This window comes from Parasteatoda tepidariorum, chromosome 3 (assembly GCF_982258835.1).
Source record: "Parasteatoda tepidariorum strain Cologne lab strain chromosome 3, Ptep-v5.0, whole genome shotgun sequence".
Lineage (NCBI taxonomy): Eukaryota > Metazoa > Arthropoda > Arachnida > Araneae > Theridiidae > Parasteatoda > Parasteatoda tepidariorum.
In genome coordinates this window covers 19,374,050-19,391,487 of record NC_141757.1, presented here as the reverse complement: position 1 = coordinate 19,391,487, position 17,438 = coordinate 19,374,050, and the positions used below count along the sequence as shown (strand labels likewise).

Below are 17,438 nucleotides of genomic sequence, written 5' to 3'. Positions count from 1 at the left end.
TTACTATGAAACTGAGAAATCGCAGTGAACTAAAACAGCCTAAAAGTTTTGAAGACTATGTAATGGCAGCTGAAAGCTTCATATCAGATTCAAATGAGCCAGAGTCATACGAAGAAGCTATCAATTGCAAAGAACACAATTGTTGGATAAAAGCAATGGATGCTGAAATGAAATCACTAAAAGAAAACCAAACATGGATATTAACACCTTTACCAGAGAAAGCTAAGGCTTTGCCTTGTAAGTGGGTGTTTCGTATCAAGAAAAATCCTGACGGTACTATAGATAAGTATAAAGCAAGACTTGTGATTAAAGGATTTAATCAAAGAAAGGGTATTGATTACAATCAAACTTTTAGTCCAGTTACTAAGTTAGGAACTGTACGTTCAATAATAAGTATTGCAGCTTGTCAGAACATGCATCTTACGCAATTTGATGTATCAACTGCCTTTTTATATGGTGATTTAGAGGAAACCATTTACATGTATCAACCTGAAGGTTACACTAATGGCACCAACGATGTATGCAAACTCAAGAAAAGTTTGTATGGCCTTAAACAAGCTCCTCGTTGTTGGCATAAATGTTTTGGTAGATTCCTGTTAAACCTTGGCTTTAAAGTTAATGAAGCGGATCAGTGTTTGTTTATTCGGGAGAAAGAAGATAAAAAGCTACTCGTAGCTCTCTATGTAGATGATGGACTAGTTGCTGCTACTCACGAAGAAGAGTCAAGAGACTTCATAAATCAGCTGAAAGCTCAGTTCAAAATTACAAGCAAGCCAGCATCATATTTTTTAGGAGTAGAAATTTATAGACTTTTCAATGGAATTTCCTCCTTGAAAGAAGTGCCAACAATTTTTGTTGATAATAGTGCAGCTGTCAGATTGGCTCAAAATCCCGAGTTTCATCGTAGAACGAAACACATCAGTATTAAACATTTCTTCATTCGCGAAAAGGTTTTAGAAGAAGAAATTAGTGTACAGCAGATCTCAACGGAGGTGCAAACTGCAGATATATTGACGAAGCCCTTGCCTAAGCCAAGACTTTTAAAGCTATGTGAAAAGATGGGACTCTTATGAACTCTTAACATTTAAGTGTTACTTAGAAATTAGTAGTTTAGTTTTTTTTCTTTTTAACAAGGGAAAGTATTGATGTAGATGTGTTAATAAGAAAGAATAAACATTGGTATTTACATATTTAGGAAATCTGGGAGCACATCAGCACTACTAATTTAACTTTCACCTATGAAGCCCGTGCTCTTTATTATTTTTATATATATTACGATCATCGTTCCATTTTGTTTCTTTTTGTAGTATACTCAATAAACCATTAGTTTAACTTTGAGATGTTATGTTCAGTTATTACTTGCATAACTCAATAATTTCTACATTGGGTACGGATTTGACGATTTAAATCATCATCTTGAAAATGATTCATATCAAGATCTGTACTAATTCATTAATTGAATCCGGGTGTGAATTGATTTTTTTAAAATAATTTATCGAAATACAAACATAAAATTAATAAATAAAGTTTTTTTTTTTAAATTTAGAATGACTTTTCAATTAATGCTACGCCAGAAAAATAAAAAAAAACTTTGCTATAACTGTTGAATGCTTAATGTATTCCTTGATTTTAATTTTGCTTCTAAAACTTAAGAGAAACAAGCATATTTGGTTCGCCAAACAAATAATGTAAGATTAGGTAATAATTTTTGGGGGAGCGATTTTAAATATATCATTATTTTAATATACCAGTACATTAAAATACTGGTATATGCAATAAATTTAAATATACCTGTAAATATACTGGAGTGAACTGGTTACTCGTTGGAGTAAACTCGATAAATGAAAAAATACCAGTGCAACCAGCTGGTATATTTAGATTAAATTATGAAAAAATCTTTCAGATTATTTGAAAATTTGCACGTAGCTTGAAAAATATTTTTATCATTCTGCAATATACAAATGAAAATTCTATTCTATATTCTAATCTGAATAAATTTGAAAAGTTGCTTTAATATGAATAAAATTAGAAAAGTTGTTTCAATGTGAGCAAATTATAAAGTTGTTTTAAAACTTTTCTAATTTGCTCATATTTAAGGAAAAAAGATCACGAAATTTGCAAGCATATTTCATGAACTAATCATTCATAACTTTTCTATAAAATTAAAACAATTATAGTTAGTTAATTTTTAGAGTGAAAAAATCAATTTGTAAAATTTATGATATCAGTCGAAAACAAACATAAATGAATTTTCTTTACCGAGATGATTGAAAATCTAAATTCTACCTGTATGTAATAAATTAAACAAAACATGCATAAAAATTACAACTATTTCAAATTCTTTGTAGTAATAAAGTACAATTAGTACACGTAGAAAAAAATTCTGATAAAATTACCGTACTGTATGATAAAAACATTTTTGGTAAAAAAAATAAAATTCTGGTAATAAAATCACATTAGGAGTTATTTTAACCATTCATATGTTAACGATTTCCGTTCATATAATAAAGACTTACCAGAAAATCTGGTTTTTAAAATTATAGTTCCAACTACAACACATTTAGTAATAATCTAAGCTAAAAAGTAAATTTAACCGAATAAATATTTAGGACATGCTCTAATTTATCATAATAAAATTACATTACAAGATTTCACCACATTTACCTAATTGTAACGTTTATTATTAAACAAAATCTTATTTGTAAGTTTACCAAACTCATTATCAGAATGCTTCGGTAAAAATTATTGTGTATTTTGGTGTTCCAGTAGGGCCAGAAACACGGTAAAGTTTACGATATTATGGTAATTTTTACCATACTTTTTTGTCCTATATTTTAATGTATCAAATCGAAATACTATTAATAATGCTAAAATCTCCAAATGAAAAAAAAAGAAAAAAAAAACTCAAATTTTAAAGACTTATGAGACAGAATTATGGGCAGAAATTGAATTGCATCATGTCACTTTATTGTTCATTTTGTAGCATCTGCTTTTGTCTAATTTAGGTTTAGATATTAATAAATATTTTACGATTTTTAGCTAAAAACTTTTAAAAACAATAGCAACTATCAGTACGCTAAAATATAAAACTAAATAAATAAATACTAGCAACTATTCGTTTATAAAAATTAAAGGTGTTGATATTTAAAAATTTTACAATAATTTAAATTTCAACAAAATCAATTAACTTTTGCGTGATTTAAAAATTGGTATTAGTAGAATAAAACATATATTGTCTCAGTTTTTTTATTATTTATTTTATGGCAGATTTGTTTTGACTAAGTGTTAGAATTAGTTACTACAAAATGCGTAATAGTAAGGATCAAAATAAACTGGTTGGTAATCACTCTCGGAATTAAAGCATTTTCTTTGCATTCTATATGTTATTTCTACTTTGGCTCGTAAAATATCAACAAAAAAAATTTAAGCATAAAAATAATGTAACAAAATGATGTAAGCTTAATAATTATTTGAAAAAAAAATTCAATGAAGTAACAAAAAAAGTAAATGATAGAGAAATAAGAATTTTTGAGTAATTATGTTGTGTGTGATGCATTTTTAAGCACATTGGATGTAAAAAAATAAATAGGTTTTAAAGCGAACTTTGATTTTAATAACCTAAAATTTAAGATAAAAAAATAATTAGCCATTAAGCTAAAACATTAACAATAATAATTTGCTTGTAACAGAAATAGAATTTCTATTTTAAATGATTTTTTAAATGGAAAAAAAATTCAATGATTCAAAAAATCAAAAAAATTCAAGCAATAAAAAAGTTAGAGAAATAAGAATAACTTTCATTAAAGTTCATTGAACTTGAAAGGAAAGAGAAATACTTCCCTGTACTATTTGACCACGAAACATTTAACGATTTGTCAAATAAGTGACAAACTGTTGAGTGATTTTTCTTTTAGCTAACGTTAAGCAAAAATATGGGAAATATGGAGCTAAACTCAAGCGAATTCTGAAAACTGAACTAAAATCAAAATAATGAAATAAATAATAAAAACTAAAAAATCGGAAAAACATACTAAAATTAAAAAGAAACCCGAAATATAGATCCAAAAATGCTCTAAAATATCTAAAAATATCTAAAAGAGCATAAGAGTTCAAAACTGAAAAAAAAAAAAAATGCTAATATCATCAAAATATGAGCCTTAAGTAATCATTAAATATAAGATGCTAACTTATTTTTGTGTTTATGGCCGATGGCAAAAACGATAAAATCGTTTGTGACCTTTCAAAAGGACTGTTGAAACATAATGTGATCTATTCAGACTTACCAGAATTTTCTTAAAAAACTGAAGAGATTTAACGATAAACGAGCTACAAAAATGTTAGAAAACTGGATTGTAGATGACAGGAAAGCTACTATTGTTTTCTCTTCGTATTAATATCAGTTACTTTTCTCATATATTTTACTGTAAAAGTTGAAAATTACTGCTAAAAACTTATATCTTAGTTATATTTTCCTATCAGTCTAAAAACAACGAAGCTCAACATAAGTAACAAATGAAAACCTAAACATAATTAAAATTGCGGTATTGCCAGATATTTGAGTGTTAGCGTTTCATCAAAAATCATATGGTTTCGCAACAAAGGGTTCGTCAAATACAATTCAAATATTTCTCATAAGTAGAAAGAGAAAAAAAATTTTATGAGAGTTTATATCGGCAGGTTCTGTTTGAGCCTTAAAGATAACAGATTTACAAAAACAAATTTTTATATTGTTTTGTTTTAAATTTTAAAATATTTCCTGTAAAATTACAGTACTTTACGGTAATGACATTTCTGATTAAAAAACAACCGCAATTCTGGATAATAAAACCATAATTTTGGTTAAAAATATATGGTATTTAAATTATTCATTTATTAATTTTTCCGTTCTTATGATAACGATGTATCGGGAACGCTGGCTTTTAAAATTTTAGTTCTCATTACCACACATTCAGTAAAAAATACAAAACTGAAAAGTAAATTTAACCAATTAAATGGTTTTTTTGGCCAGCACTAAGGTATCATGATGAAATTATCAAGTTTATGAAACCATATTTCTTGTTAATTTTTCCAAAATCAATACAAAAGCGGTTCGGTAAAATTTGCCAAGCTCTTTTCAAAACGTTAAAAAAAATTCTCAATAAGGAAATAAAGAATGTGGATTTAAGTATTCTAATACATATTTTCGATCGAGATCAGCAAAAAACAAAGCTAATTATCACAACCAACATGTTTAAACTTAATTCGTATTTAGCAGTTTTAGTATTTCTTAAAAATATATACGTGACATGATTATTCAGCGTATTACAAATAAAACAACTATAAAATGAATAAAATTAAACTCAAGTTTCGAGATTAAAAAAATTAAACTCAAGTTTCGAGCAAATGAGAATTAAAATTAAACTAAATTGACTAAGACAGTAGTTATTTTAAACAGCATTCTTTAAAAGTTTGAAACACGAATATTACAATAAGCGTTAATTACATCCGAAACAATAATTGGTTTCGAAAACCATAATTATTTGTCTTCCATTTGTTTTATTTCATTGTTTCCAAACTACAAGAAAATAGGAAAGAGGAGAAAAGGGTAAAATAAATCAAATCTTTTACAATGATTAGTTTTAGATCGAGTCTCGTACTTAAAAACAAGAAATCGGTGAAAATTTTTCTAAAATAATTTAAAAATAGGTGTGTTATGTATGGATAGTTGGTTTTACTTATCGAAAATTTAAGATAAAACTTTATAATCTTAACACTTAAAAAATAATAATTAAGGTTAACGTATTCGCCTGAGATAAAAAACATTCCTGAACATTCTCTATATGCAAAGATATATTTTAAAGCTTCTTTCATTCTTTTTTAAAGTGTCTGTGTACTATTATGTGTGCCTTTCTGTTTTTTAGATAATTTTTATAGAAAATACACAGGATACAAATGTTATCAAACCAAATTTTTTGCTTTTATTAAGAATATTTAGTTTTATTCTATTTCCAAATCAACATATTTTGCTCAAAGTTTAATAGCGTGAAATCTCCAAAAGTAGAGCTGACAAAAAAAAAAAAAAAGAAAGAAAATATTGCACATAACATGAATGGGCGAGGACAGAATATTCAATTTTAGGTATTTGTCGAAAAACAGTCCTACCAGCGTCAACAGATAGTTCGTCGGTGAGATTTTTACTCTAAAAACAGCTCAAAACGCTTGTGTAAGGAAATGGACACAGCTCAAAATGTGTGTTTCAGGAAATGGATACAGCTCAAAACGCGTGTTTAAAGAAACGAACACAGCTCAAAACGCGTGTTTAAGGAAATGGACGCAGGTCAAATCGCGTGTATAAGGAAATGGACACAGCTCAAAATGCGTGTTTCAGGAAATGGACGCAGCTCAAGATGCGTTTTTAAAGAAACGGACACAGCTCAAAAAGCGTGTTTAAGGAAACGGACATAACTCAAAACGCGTTCTTAAGAAACTCAAAATGCGTGTTTTAACGGAATGAAGAGAGCAAACAAAATGCGTCATTTCATTATTCAACAAGAATTTAGCAACTGAACGAAGACTTTTCTATTTAGTTCTCCTTACTTCTTAAATACAAAGCATAATATCCCTGAATTCGGGATCGGGTATACGTTGCTGGCGTAACTATTCAGGCCTTTCATCGTCTTCAGTAAAGCAAATGATAAAGTGATTTTTACCCATTGACCCAGATGAGACAACGGTGTCCATTTTATTTGTTTTTTTGCCCTCTAAATGCACTCAAAAATTTATTTTGTTACTTTTTAATTACAAAAAACAGTCTAGAAGCTACTAAAAATACTCTTAGATTTTCGGAATGAGCATTAATATTAAATTGAAAAATTTATTTTGAAAGATTTTTTTTTTCAAATTCTAATTTAAACTTTCAACAATTTGGTAAATTAAAGAAAGTCCAATGATAAATAACAATTTCTCTTGGATCTAAATAACTGCAAATAAGTTCAAATTTGAAAAATTGTCATTTAGAAGTGAGCCGTGTTAGGAAGATTTTACCTTTAACGCAAGAAAAGACAATAGTGTTTCATACTGTATTTAATAACCGTAATTATTAAATTGTTAATAATAATAATTTTTAACTTATTTTGACCTACAAAAATGTAAAATAAGGAAAGAGTATGAAAAATATGCTTAATAAAACTGTGGAGTCAACAGGATAAATCGAAATTCGAAAAACGTCAATTATTGTTACAATTATAAATTTTTAGGACCCATGGCTAAATTTGAAAAAGAACTGTTGGCTCTCAGTATCTTTTCAAGAAAAGATAGATTTAAAAATGTATTAAATGATTTAGGTAAATGGACGACGTTTTGGATTTATTTGGTTCCATTTGTTTATTCTTTAAAATGAAAAAGAACAATTTGTATAAGAGAAGTTTGAAGAACCAAATGCTACGTCCATTTTCTTATATAGCTATTTCCATTTTCTTAAACACGCATTTCGAGATTGTGGCCATTTTATAAACACGTAATTTGAGCTATATTCAGAATAAAAAGCTTATTGGCGTAATGAATTTTGTTTTATTTTCAAAAAACAAAGGCCAGAGTTTTCATAGAACCTCTTCCTTTTCTATATAAAGTTAGTAGTAGAAAATATGCCATTAATTCAACGGTTTCTCATAAGTTTCACAGCTTGGCTAACAAATTATACCCCTAAAAGTGAGCATGCTTAAATAAAATACCACGCAATCTCTCCCACAAAAATGAGAAATTTTGCGCAATAGCCAATGAATCAGACTGAAAGTGCATTGTTCCTACACTGGGCGAGATTACACAGTGCTATGAGTAGCTAATAAAGAGATTGGTAAAATTGTGGCTCAAGGGTCTCAAATTCATTTTGGAGAAAGTTGAAAGTTGATATTTTTAAATTTTTGCAATAATTTAATTTCTTTCCTTTTTCTCGTTCAATAACTTGAAATATTCACTTCTAGTATTATGGTATCCGTTTACATTTACAAAAATACTACTACAATTCCCTTTAAGTTATTATTTTTCACGAGCTAATAGTAGTTACTATAATCTTTCCTATCCTGACTCCATGAGGACAGATTGGGTTACAGAGTTTTCTTTCACAATGTCATTGAAACCGTTATTCAAAATTAAAATTTAATAATAAAATTTGTGTGTATATATATATATATATATATATATATATATATATATATATATATATATATATATATATATATATATATATATATATATATATATATATATATATATATATATATATATATATATATATATATATATATATATATATATATATATATAAATATAATAGAATTAGAAAAATAATAAGATAATCGATGGAAAAACATTAAGGTTCGCATTCTTTTACGACAGGGAAAGAGGCATTTCAAAATCAAGAATAATTAATTATTCTGAGATAAAAATCACTCCTTATAATGCGTCTAAGTCTCTAAAAATTTTTAAAAAATGTGATTGTAAATGAGTTTAAGATGAAAAAAAAGCAGGAAGCAAATTTACCGATATGAAGTAAAATAAAATAAGCATCTGCTGAAATTAAATACACTAATCTAACATTTAACTAAAATTGTTGAGAAGAAAAAATATACAATGATTTCGCTTTTAGGTTTATCGTAGAAAAAAAAATAAATTATAAAAAAATTAATAAAAAAATAGTAAAAAAATTAAATATATACCAATTACATTTCATTGCTGCCATCTATGAAAAAAAAAACACTTTAATAATAATTATAAGAAATTTAGGCAACAAAACCCATAGTAGGTAAAGAAGTTAATAAAAGCAATAATAAAAACAGAAATATTTCAGTTGTAAAACCATAAGAAAAAATTAAATTGGTGATATTTGCAGAGGTTAGTACACAAACATAAACTAGTAGTAAATCTTTTTATGGGTTTTTCTTCCTTCATAGGATGATTGTTTATAGGTCAAAGCTTACATACATGGATAGAAAGCCGTTTATTTAGACTTAATGCTTCATCCGTACATTCCTTCATGAGAATAAAATCTACAAGTATTACCAGCATTAATCGGGAGTGATCATTAATAGGTAAGAGCCCCATTCATACCAATTAAAAAAAAACTGATTATTTTACTGAAAATTAAAATTAAAATTTATTATATGAAAGCTATTAATAAGAAATTTAGAAGTTTACTTGATTAATTAATTGATTCAGTAGAAAAGGTCATACATCCAAACTATTCAATCCAGCGGCTTTCGGAATAGCTTATCTGAGTTAGTTCCTACCTTAAAATAAACTCAGAGCGAATCCTATAATCAGAAATAAATAAATTAGTGTTCTAAGTAGTTTAAAATTTTATTAAAATGAAATTAATGGAATGAATAAGGAAAATGGTCATTAATTAACTTTTTTTAAAAATTTATTAGTCTCTTTTAAAAAATCCTTATAATTAGAATAATTCCTGCAAAATCTAAGAATCTGATGATTAATAAAATTGGAAAAAACCTTATTGGCTAAGTTGGAATTAAAATCAATACTTTTTTTAATTGCAAAGATAAAATAATTTCTTTTGCCAAAAAGTTTAAATGTAATTTTCCTATCTTCATTAATTTTAGGGGTTAAATCTAGAAAATTTGCTGAAAGTTAACAAATATTATTTTTGTTAAGCGTTAAATTCACTTGGATAATCTACTGGGATATTCACTTGGACAAATTAAAAACCAAAATATCATCAATATATCTGAGAAAGAGAGACTTTGTAGGAAGATTATCAAATGATTTAACGAATGAATTTATATTCTAGAAGAAAAAGAAAAATATTGCAAACATTAGTACCGCCATGCAATTAAAAAATCAACGAAAGTGACAAAAAAATTCAAAATTGAGACTTTTATACATTTTGCATCTTTGTATGCTAAGCTACATATGGCAAAAGAATTTTTTTCAAAAATAAATTTTGTTTTATCAGTTTTTTTAAATTCGAAAATAGCGTTCGTATCATTAGCAATAGAAGGAAAATAGTTTGCCTAGCCTTTTTTTTCGGAATCAATCGTGAAGTACTTACGCTGTTTTTTGAATTGCACGGCAGAGAACTAAAATTATTTCCCTTGGGGATACCAATAAAATGGTGAAAAATAATTCAGTAGAATATAATTGTTGTTGGGGTTAATTTGAACGCAAAATTTCCAGGTCCCTTCATAAATAGTATCATTAAGATTTAATAGGCTATGAATTTGAAGAATTTTATTAGTTGGAAGTATATATGTTTTCGAAATCAAACCAGCATATATAGAATTAATATGATTTAGAGGTTTTCGTGTTTTCAAAATATGTATACTATTTTAAGTATTCCAATTAAGATTATTATTATCTTTAGTATTCTTGCTGATTTTTTGTATACTTTTTTAAGATTATTTTCAAAGCAAATGCTGATTTTTTTCAAATTACTATTTAAGGCACAAGCAATAAACCCGAAATTAGTTGGGGTGGTATAGAATTATGAATTAGCAAAAAGTAAAGAATTACAGTTAATATTATTTTGCTTAATTTAAATTTTTTTTGATCCCATTAATTTTATTAATTATAATATTACTTCTGATATTAAACTTTTGTATGTAATACTGATATATAAGTTCTGTAGAAAAATGTTGTTTGTAAAATTGTTTTCAAATAATAGCAGAATTATTGCTAGCTTTATCAACAGTGATAATACTGAAATAATTTGAATTATTTTAATTTTATGTTTCAGTTCAGATATAATTTAAACTTTTTTGAAAAATTAATTTGTTCCGTTTCATATTAATTTAAAAATCTTCAATGATATTTTCTCTCCATTTATAAAAACTATCAAAGGGAAAATTATGTTTATATGGAAATTTTAAAATAAATTCATCAAGATTTTTTAAAAAAATAGAAATAACCTTATTTTTAGAAGTAGGAAATAATGGTTTAAATTTCGAACCTAAATACATAATTTTTTTTAGTTAATCATTTTCAAAAATATCTAAATCTCCGGTAACAGCTCGATTATGCGATGTGTCAAACAAAAGTCGTGTTTTTATATTCATCACAATTACAAAGATAATTCAAATTACATTGTATCAAATTATATCTGTTATCCCTATAATTACAAATTCATTTTTTTAAATTTTTCGTATATCCAAAAGTGGGTTTGCAATTTAGTTGAATCGAGAGAAGGTTTATATTTTTACTAAGAATTGCTTTCAAATCCAGTTTATTAAAAATCTTATTTGTTAAATCTAAAATTAAATTGTCTGGTTTAAGACTTTCTTGCATTTATAATTATTTGTAAACCGATATATAGTTGGTCTTCAATTAGGTCTTAGAAATTAGATATATATTGTTTTGAAGTAAGTATAATTTTATTAAAATTCGAAAAATGTTAAAATTTGCTATGGAAATTAAGTGAAATTTCTAAAATCTCAATTTTAATTCCATTAGCAGGTCATAACTAATAATGCATTTTGATTAATAAAATCTATTAAGTCATATTTAATAAAATTTTTGGTATTTTCCCTTATTATTATTGTTTCTATTTTAAAAAGTTTAAAAATATAATAGACACATTCATTATTATTAAAATATTTAAAATTGAAATTGCTGTTTAGATCGTATATATAGATATGGGATCGCTCTAAAAATATTTCTAAAGAACCTTCACGTATTTTTTTTTTCTTTTTATGAAATCGAAAGAGTTGAAAAACTTTTAAAACATTGATTACGGGTCATTTTTTATTTTCAAAGGACAAGAACGATATTTTCTGTTTCTTATCTTTTGTCAGACGTTTTCACTTTCTTCGATTTCCCAGACATTAAGTTTGGAATTTGAAATGTCAAAAATATTTTTCTATTGCTTTTGAAGATGAAAGAGAAAAAGATTTTTCAAATAAATGGGAACTTAAGATTTAAACACTGTCATATACGATCACATTGTAGCAAAATCCATGCAATTCAGATCATAAAACTTGATGGCTTAATTTCTTGATGATATGAGGAAAAAAACCTATTATTTTCCACCTTCAGATTTTTTTTTTGTTGGCAACTTCATGTTTTCAGTTTCCAGCCACTTTTTTCCTCATTCATGTCTAGTGAGTCTTGAGAATGGGTGTCTATTTTTGAGCACTCTAAACATGTCATCTTGCATTACCATCATCATGTTTTTGTAGCAAATTTAGTATATATTTCCGCTTCAATTTCATAACAATATTCAGTTAATATCATTTAACTGACAACTTCATAAAATTAACAACTTTATAAGTTAATACGATTTAACTGACAACTTCATAAAATTGACAACTTTTTAAGTTAATATGATATGGAAACTTTATTATAGTAGAAACTTCTTAACGTCGTTTCTTAACGTTTGTTTCTTAACGTCGCACTCGAACTACACTAACGTGTTTTTGGTGAGCTGTCTAGGATTCATTCTTCTTGATGTTCCAATGGCAACACTGGAACAAACCGTAACAACTTCGTTCCTGATGAAACTTTGTCAATCTGATTTTAGTTCGGTTGTTAACGTCATAGTTGGGCTACACAAATGGGCTATTGGTAAATGGTTTGGGATTCATCCTTCTTGATGTTTCGAAGAAAATACAGGATCAAACTAAGACAATTTTTTTCCGGGAGAAAATTTGAAAAGTTGATTTTAGTTTGTTAAGGTCGCAATCGAGATGCACTAATGGGCTATAGTTTCCCAACCATCCTACCATGTATAAAGTTTTTATGGCTCTAAAATCATCAGTAACAGTACATTAGAGCAGTACAAGACGTACACGTTGGGGTGAAGTTCAAATCGATCAGGCATGCATCTTTTACCAGAAGAAATTAAACCCTGTCCCAAGCTGTACAAGGGGATGACTCAACTTATCATAACTACTGGGTGACTTGTATAGATTTTGAGTTTCCTGATATTTTATTGGACTAACTGATAGAGGGTTAAGCATCTTTAATTATCTTCTTTGGCAATTGGCCAACACACCAAATATGCCTTGCTCTCTGATTTCCAGTGATGAGGTAGACAAATAGTCCCTCTTCAGACTGCAACACACTTCGGACTCAAGTTTTTTGGTACAACTGCGAGTTTCGTTTATTAAATTTCGAATAACATTTTTCTGAAAGAGACACCTTGCTAATAAATCTCTCATGGTATTGGAAACTGGAATCAAAATAGTATAAACTAATTTTCATGAAATAGTAGTTTTAACTATCTGCAGTTGTATTAAGTTTATACAATGTCTTAGTCATCGAGATTAACTGATGGGATATCATGAATGGACTTGCTCTGCTGACACAATCTTGCGCGAAAGCACCACGACCGGATATTTCTCTAACGGTAAACAAGACAAAAAGCATAACAAGCGGAGCTGGTCCGGCTAATATGTTTTTTTAAAAGAAAATGCAACTACGAATCATTTAATTTTACTTGGAAAAACCATAATATGCAGCATTTTAAAGAAGGAAAAGCACAATCGGACTTAATGCGATTTATAAAATATTGTTTTGAATTTTTAAGTTTCAAATCTAAGTGGCTTTAGGGACCAGTATTATTCGATACAATAATATATGTATGATTCCTTGCCGTCTTAGATGAAAGCAGATACACTATCGAAACTTTTTTTTTTCTTTTGAAAATAAGAAGGAAAAAAAGCTTCTGTGGCTGAAAGTAGATATACGACCACAAAAATTTAATGAAATATGGTTTTTTTCTTGTTCAAATTCCGATATTAATGCTCATGGGATCTTATTTTAGTTCCTAATAAACAACGCACTTTAACTTATGTGATTTAAATAAATAATAATTTCCTTAGAATTTCTATAATATAACATGATACTGAAGGATTTTGTCATAACTAATAATTTCATATTATATTTCAGGTTATGCAACGCTATATTTTGCCTTCGTGAAATCAGTTTTCTCTTTTGTTTAATGGTAAGGCAACACATTTTAAACGCGCATTCTACTTTTTTCAAAATTTTTTTTTTTAAATATTTTATATATTTTTTGTATTTTTCCAAATTTCTATTTTTGTAAACATTTTTCAGAAATTTTATTTTTTGAAAAGTTTATTTTTGTTGACTTTTTTAGAATTTTATTTTTTAAAATAGTTTTCATAATCATTTCTTTTGAATTTTTCTTTTAATTAATTTTCAAATCTTTATTTCTCAGAATTTAGATTTTTAGTGTCTTCTAGGTTAAAAAATATTTTAAAATTTGCAATTTTTTTTAAATATTTTTCAGAATTTTTATATTTTAACACAGTTATCAAAACTTTTATTCCTTCAGACTTTTTCATGAATCTTTAACCATTTTAGAGTTTTTTATCCATTTCTACGTTATTGCAGCTCTCAATCAAGATCTCTTCTAACGTAAACAAATTTCAGATTATTCAGTAATCGAATATGTAGTCTTTGCACGCGCGATCAGCAAATCTTACATGAAAAGAAATTTGCATTTCAGAAATTTTAAGACAAATCTAAACGTAGCGAAAATAAATCAGAATACCGAGCTTAAAGCAAAACAAACTTTCATATATCTAAATTCAAGTTATTTTGATATACGCCTCTGCTCCAATACCTAAAGAATGGGAACAAATCCCCTCGTCTAGCAAGCAAAGACAGAAACAAGCTTTATTATGGTAAAAATTTTGGCTTTCTCCAGAGACATTTGAAATGCGTATTTACCGAAAGAAAACAATAAATATGTATTCAGTTTCCGGAAGAAAATTTCGACAACTCTTGTCTTTTGTTCATATGAAGGTGCAGCGCATTGTCATTGCAAAATAGGATTTAAGCTGTCGAATCTAAAGTATAATATTTTGTTCGATTGAAGGACTCTCCGAAAAGAATCCTTTGACTGAGGATCAGATTTATGGCTATTTCAGCACTTCGACCATGAAAATCGAATTTAGAATTCAGTGCTTGAAAATTTATGGAATTTGCGACAACCTTGGCGGGAAAGCGAAAAAAAGCCAAGCATTTTTTTTTGTTCTTCACGCAAGAGTAACGTTAAAGTTTGTTGCGAGGCTTTGTAATGTTTTTCTCTTGTTTCTCTTCTTTGCCTAAATTTAAAATATTCATTAAAATTAGAAAAGCCATTTTTGTACCTTGGCGTGTGCGATTTATCAAACTTTAGAAATAGCATATTTATGATATTAATAATTAAAGTTGCATTTTAAGGAGCTCTAAAAATTCATTGGGAAGTGAAAAGATTCAGGAATGCTTGTGGCTCTTTTACCAACTTCAAAATGAATCGAGACACATTCATTTTCATTAAATCCGAATTCAGGCACGATTTGCTTGGCAGTAAGATTAAAGTTTATCAAATATTTAGATTAAATAGTGATACTTCATTTTATTTCAAAACGAATAGTGACGCATGTTATGCCATTAAACTCAACTTCAGCAATCATCTGCATAGGAGTAAGATGAGGGTTTAAAAGAATTGTACTTCATACTGGCATTTCATTCTATTTCATAATAAATAGCGAGACATATTATGCCATTAAATTCAATTTCAGTGATCATCTGTGTGGGAATAAGATAAGGTTTAAAAAGAATTGTATTTAATATTGGTATTTCATTAAATTTTTTAATGTGTTATAACACATCTTATGCCATTAAATACAACTTCAGCAATTATTTGTATAGAATTAAGACTAGGGTTTAACCAATATTTAGATTCAATAGTGACACTTCATTCTATTTCAAAATGAGTAGTGATGCATTTTATGCCAACTTCAGAAATCGCCTGTATAGGAGTAAAATAACGATTGAAAGGAATTAAATTTAAAATTGACGCTTCATTTTATTTCAAACAGAATAATGACACATCTTATGTCATTAAATTCAATTTTAGTAATTGTCTGGGCCGGAGTAAGATAAGGCGTGGTGAAAAAGAATTTAGTATGCAAATTAATCTAATAGCTACTGTTTTTTTTATATAAACAATACCGTTTTTGGCCGACAATGACAGGCCACATGCTCCTTTTGTTCACAATAATTTGTTATTCTACTTATTAAAATGAAGTTAAAAGACTATTTCCTTCTATTGATTATCCTTCTATTGTCTGTTCAATGGAAGTTGAGATCGATATAAAGTTGAAAAAGTTAAAATTGTCTCGAGTGATAACACAAGTCCAGATAACATGGATGTTATGCTTCAGAGGCAATTGTAGTATCTGCATCCATGTGCCTTTGAAGGCTGTTTTAAAAGTTCATATTTAGTGACTCATCAGCCTGTGTGATGACGGAGGGAACTTTGTCAAGGTTTTAAGCTTCAAAGCATCCGCATATTTGTTGCATACAAAATCCACACATGCATATATCCAGTGAAACATTCAAGATTTGTCCTTGCTATGAAACCGCTTGATTAAGACTAGGCTCCAAGTTCTGAATGGCTCTTAAGCCCAATTTAGAGTAACCATTCCCTCGGTAAAATAAATGGTTAGAGATTCATTCATAGATGAAGGGAGATCTTCTGTGAATGGAAAAACTTTTCGGTGGAACTATTGATTTATTGTTTTTCCGTTTGATTAAGACAGGGCTCTAGGTTCTGAATGGCTTTTAAGCCCAATTTAGTGCAACCAATTCCTCGGTAAAACTAATTGTTAGAGATTCATTCATATATAAAATGAGATCGTCTCTAAATAAAAAAGCTTTTTGGTGGAACTACAGATTTATTGTTTTTCCGTTTGATTACGACTAGGCTGTAGGCTCCGAATGACTTCTAAGCCTCTAAAAATTATCATTTTTAAAATATTTTTTTAGCAAAATAATTTTCTCATAAAATTATTTTTTGTATGCTTCAAATATGACGCAATATTTTTCCATTTCCTTTTTTTTTTGATAGAGTATAACAATATATTTTTTAAAATGAAAATGATTATAGTTTTGCAAGAAAAAAGTTTTAATATTATTTTTTTAAATTTATTATAATGAAGTTTTAGGGAATATTTTAAAATTTCCAGTACATTTTAACACCAAATGTGTTAAAATTTAACACCAAATGTGTTAAAACACCATCATTAATCGTAGGTTGAAAATCAAAGGAAAGTTGAAAATTTTTTTTTGATGGAGTATAATAATACAATAAATTTTATGCAATTCTTATATTTTTGCATGGAAAATGAGTTTATATTTTAACATAATATTTTTATTTTATATTAAAAAATTAATGAATATCTTAAAATTTTTATCAAATTCCAGCACCAAATGGGACATCTTAAATCGTATATTGAAAAAATATTTTTTTTAAAGTAAAAAAAAAAAAAAAAACTACTAACTTGTCTGGATTTTTAGACATTTATATTACTGGTTACCTAGTTACCAAATTTACTAAGCTGCAGAATATTTAATTTTTTTAAAATAAAATTTTTATGAATACTTTGGAATTTCAATTAAATTCTAGCACCAAATGTAATATAAATCGTAGGTTGAAA

The 17,438-nt window shown here is 27.4% G+C and overlaps 1 protein-coding gene across 3 annotated transcripts in view; it reads right to left on the bottom strand.

The window, feature by feature from the left end:
- The window catches only part of LOC107446800 (putative G protein-coupled receptor No18), a 126,143-nt gene that overhangs the window by 26,146 nt on the left and 82,559 nt on the right, over positions 1–17,438 (bottom strand). The window contains exon 1 of one of the 3 annotated variants that reach the window (XM_087158911.1): positions 9,172–9,285. The exons of the other annotated variants lie outside the window; for them this stretch is intronic. The gene's annotated coding sequence lies outside the window, so the exon portion shown is untranslated. Of the gene's footprint in view, positions 1–9,171; positions 9,286–17,438 lie in introns of those variants that run through there. 3 annotated transcript variants of the gene reach the window in all.